The sequence below is a fragment of the Berghia stephanieae genome, chromosome 8 (assembly GCF_034508935.2).
Source record: "Berghia stephanieae isolate SIO BIC M18660-M18661 chromosome 8, UCSD_Bste_1.3, whole genome shotgun sequence".
NCBI lineage: Eukaryota > Metazoa > Mollusca > Gastropoda > Nudibranchia > Aeolidiidae > Berghia > Berghia stephanieae.
Genome location: NC_088367.1, coordinates 20,841,262 through 20,846,261, shown reverse-complemented (window position 1 = coordinate 20,846,261; position 5,000 = coordinate 20,841,262). Strand labels below are relative to the sequence as shown.

Sequence of the window (5,000 nt, the reverse complement as noted above, 5' to 3'; positions counted from 1 at the left end):
GGACACAGCTGAATTTAGTATTCAAATCATGCAGTCCTTATGAAATTACGATTACAGTTAAATCCCGAGGTAGGAATCACTGACTTGCGTTCTGAATACCGAGATAGCGTTGAAAAGAACTAATCTAACATTTGAACAGAGCCATATATATATATAATAGGTGCAATCTAAACATTACTATTCATGTAAGCTCGAATACTTTCTTCGGCAATGGGAGGTGAAGGGCAATGAAGCGAAGCCTGCGTTAACTTTTTTCCCTGTCCAACTAAAGGATTCTTTTAAAACACGCGTCATCACAGTTATGAGATGTGGCTTATGATAGTCACTAATTTTTAATAATAGCGTTTGAATCGCTTTACTCTGAAGCTTTAGACCGTAAATTTATTGGACAACATTTGATATGCCAAGCTTTCTAAAAGATCAAACAGCGTAACGGAACAGGGCACGCTCGAAATTTTCTTTCAGCCAACAACAAAATAGATATATTCAAATTCAATTCAATTCAATTCAAATATATTTTTATTGTCTGCATTTTAAAAATGTTTCATAGATAATGTAGTCAGGCTAATAGAAGCCTTTGACCGACATAGGTTATAACACATAGTGCATAAAAATACATAGTAATACATTTTCCTTTAAAACATTCCCCATAGAATTAAACGAATGAGAATACGTACGAAGCCTAAAAAGTGTCCACCAATGAAAGCATTCAGCGCCATTTTGTTGTTGGCTGAGAATGTAGTAATTACCATTCATTCGGTCTCTATGTCATAACGACATAACGACACAAGAAAAACAACAAACAATATCAAAATCCACAATAAAATGTTTCAGAACTGTTGCGTATATTTATGGCTCAATGAAGCTGTCAAAAAATGAAGTTAGAGAATGTGTGTAATCATGTATTATAATAACCTGTAATATGTTTTCCAACCACCACATCATCTACTACTACAACCACCACCACAATATCATCACTAACACTACTACTACAACCACCAGCACATCATCATCACTACCACTACTACTACACCACCACCAGCACATCATCATCACTACCACTACTACTACAATCACCACAACCACATCGTCATCACTACCACTACTACTGCAACCACCACCACCATATCATCATCATTACCACTACTACCACAACCACCACCACCACTACTACTACAACAACCACCACATCACTACCTCAACTACTACAACCACCACCACAATAGCATCACTACCACTACTACCACAACCACCAGCACCACATCATTATCACTACCACTACTGCACCACCAGCAGCACATAATCATCACTACCACTACTACTACAACCACCACAACCACATCGTCATCACGACCACTACTACTACAACCACCACCATATCATTACCATTTCCACTACTACTACAACCACCACTACCACCATATCATTACCATTACCACTACTACTACAACCACCACAAACCACATCGTCATCACTACCACTACTACTAGCAACCACCACTACCACCATATCATCACCATTACAACTACTACTACAACCACCACAACCACATCATCATCACTACCACTACTACTACAACCACCACCACATCATCATCACTATCACTACTACTACAACTACAACCACCACCACATTATCATCACTACCACTACTACTACTGCAACCACCACCACCATATCATCATCATTGAAATATTTTTTTTTTTAATTGAGCTTTATATAGTGCAATATCTACTAAATGTGCTCAAAGCGCTTTAAAAGGGGTCCCTGGTCAACATTTAACATGTAGGACGGGACATGACGCCTGTTAGGCGATATTACAATTTTTCGGACAAAGACAACTCTGTTAACGGCCAGGTACTCATTTTACACCTGAGTACGGTGAGAGAATGTGAGTAAAGAGCCTTTTCCAAGACTCAACTATGCGCCGAGCGCGAGGCTCGAACCCAGGACCTTCCGATCCAAAAGCGAGTGTCATACTACTAGACCACATAGCCGCATCATTACCACTACTACTACAAACACCACCACCACATCATCATCACGACCACTACTACTACAACCACCACCACCACCATATCATTACCATTACCACTACTACTACAACTACAACCACCACCACATCATCATCACTACCACTACTACTACAACTACAATCATCACCACCACCACATCATCATCACTATTACTACTACAACTACAACCACCACCAACACCACATCACCTCACTAACACCAGTACTATAATCACTACCATTAGGTTTTGGAGCTTTACTTCATTTGAAATAAGGAAACTTCGGAATTGTATTTGGCATTGTGTTTATATATCATAATATATTTCTAATCAGTTATCTATTTAGAACTAGATATGTATGCCAAATACCACCCCAATTCCCCTTTCTTGTGTGCGGGAATTCCTCTTTCGGCATTGAAATTGAGTGTGAGAGAGTCATCACTACACACATAAACAACAGAAACAATTTAAAAACAAGACTATGACACGCAACCACTCACACACGAGGCTATACTATTTATCCTTTTCTCTATATAGAATAGGACAAGACAAACAATAGCTTGACTCTCGCTACACTTCGCATTGATGTTTGTCGTCTCACGAGTTCAACTCTCGGTCGACCTGTCAATATTCCTTTTTGCCTCGGACGTAATCATTAATAGAATGTTGTGTGGTTTTGACCGTGAAGAAAACCTTAAGAAGTCACATTTATATCATTTTAGAGAGATCGTTTTGAATAATTTTGAGTTAAACGAGCGAGCAGCAACTTGTTTTCATGAACGGCCGATCAGCGCCTGTTTACTATAGTAACGCGATTCCCAGCCAACGTCTCAATGGCGGATATTTTTCTCATCGAGGCCGCTGGTTGGTTAGCCAATAAGAGCACCGTACGGTTTCCATTGGGTAAATTCCTTGACATTCCCTCATCAAGATTCCAATCATGACACACAAAGAAAAGTAACATAATATTATATATATATATATATATATATATATATATATATATATATATATATATATATATATATAATATATATATATATATATATATATATATGTACGGTTAGATTAATTACAAATATTACATTTGCATGGCTGGCCATTCCATGAGAGGATATGATTTTTGAAAACATTAAAATTTGAAATTTTCCTGATGTGCTCGGGAAGTTCATTCCAAAGCACAGCAGCAGAATATCTGAAAGATCTTTTGCCATGCATAAGACGTTGTTCTGACCTTTGGAATATCAAGGAGGTTTGAATATCTAAAATTGTATCTGTTATTTTTCAAAATGACCATATCAGATAGACAAGGAGGAGCAATTTTGTATAAAATTTTAAACGTTTCCAAAGCAATTGTTCTCATTCGTCTTATTTGTAGGGAGGGGACTTTGGCCTTTGAAAGTAATTGGTCGTAGGATTTTTTGTCATCTTCATAAATAAAACGCAGTGCTCTTTCTTGTATCTTTTCAAGTTTATCACAATGCCAAGCTAGTGGACAGAAATTGAAATTTGACAATACAAAAGAGTGAAATATTGTTAACTTGTTCAATTTTGAAAGGTATTTTCCAAGCCTTTTTAAGACATTTAATTGATGAGAAGCTTTACGGCAGATGGTTTTAATGTGTAAATCAAATTTTAGTTGGTAATCTATGTCGATCCCTAATAATTTTACAACTTCTTCACATGTAGTACTTGCAGTTCCAATATGGAACGTGGGTTTCTTTGTGTGTTTTTGTACCTACTGCAATTGCCTGGAAATTGTCCGGGTTTGCTTGCATGCAATTTATTTCGAACCACTTGATAAGAATTTCGCTTTCATTTTCAATAGTTTTTAAAAGCATATCGAAATTTGAATGAGAATATGACAGGGTATTATCGTCAGCATAATTATATAATTTTCCCTCTCTGATAAAGTAAAATATATCATTTATAAAAATGTTAAAAAGTAATGGTCCAAGAATTGATTCTTGTGGAACGCCTTTTTTAATGCCTGACCACTCGCTCACAGCATCCTCTAATTTTATTTGTTGTTTTCTTCCGCTCACGTAATTTTCAATAAGATAAAGAGCTTTTTGTTCTAGCCCATAGGCAGCTAGTTTAGCAATAAGAATGTTGTGAGGCAAGCAGTCAAAAGCCTTCGAAAGGTCCATGAGGATTGCAGCGACATATTTGTTATTGTCTAATGCCTCTTTCCAATCTTCAATTAAACTCAAAAGTGTTGTTTGGCAACCATGGCCTTTACGAAAAGCACACAAGTAGTCATTAAAAATGTCATCGCAATATATTGATAATTGCTGAAATATAATTTTTTCAAATACTTTGGAAACAACAGGTAGAATGCTAACAGGACAATAGTTTTTTCACATTTAGAGGATCTTGTTTTTTATATAAAGGCGTGACTTGTGCTAATTTCAATTGATCAGGAAACACACCAAAAGAAATTGATTTGTTAATTAGATTCGTTATTGGTTCAGCCAGCACGGGGGAGCCAGCTTTAAGAAGTCTGGCCGGAAAATTGTCAAAACCAGTTGCTTTCTTAATATTGATATTGTTGATAACATTCTGGACAGTGTGTGAATCAGTTTCTTTGAATTCAAATTTTGGAAGGTCAGGTAAGTTTTCTTTGATGGATTTAATGCTTGGGTGAGTTTCTTGATCAAAAACAACGTCTTTACCCATGTCATTTGCAACATTTACAAAGAAAGCGTTAAAATTATTACAGATATCACCAACATTATTCAATATCTTATCACCATCTTGAAGTACAATCTTTTGTTGATCTTTGTTGTGCTTATTCGATAAGAATGGTTTGACCGTTGGCCAGAAATCTTTTGACTTCTGTCCTCCGGTGCACCTTTCTAAGAAGTAACGTTTAATTGAACTTCTTTTTAATTTTACCACATAATTTCGTTGTTCTTTATAACTTTCCCATGATATTTTTGTTTTTTCTTTCAAGTATTTGTTATGAAGCATTCTTTTTCTATATAT

At 36.2% G+C, this 5,000-nt stretch overlaps 1 pseudogene across 1 annotated transcript in view; it reads right to left on the bottom strand.

The window, feature by feature from the left end:
• Positions 1–264, bottom strand: part of LOC144978338 (solute carrier family 22 member 16-like) — an 18,387-nt pseudogene extending 18,123 nt beyond the window's left edge. Inside the window, exon 1 of the transcript XR_013646498.1 lies at positions 1–264. This exon is cut by the window's left edge and continues 13 nt beyond it. The product of XR_013646498.1 is annotated as a solute carrier family 22 member 16-like (transcript).
• Positions 265–5,000: the final 4,736 nt, after the last annotated feature.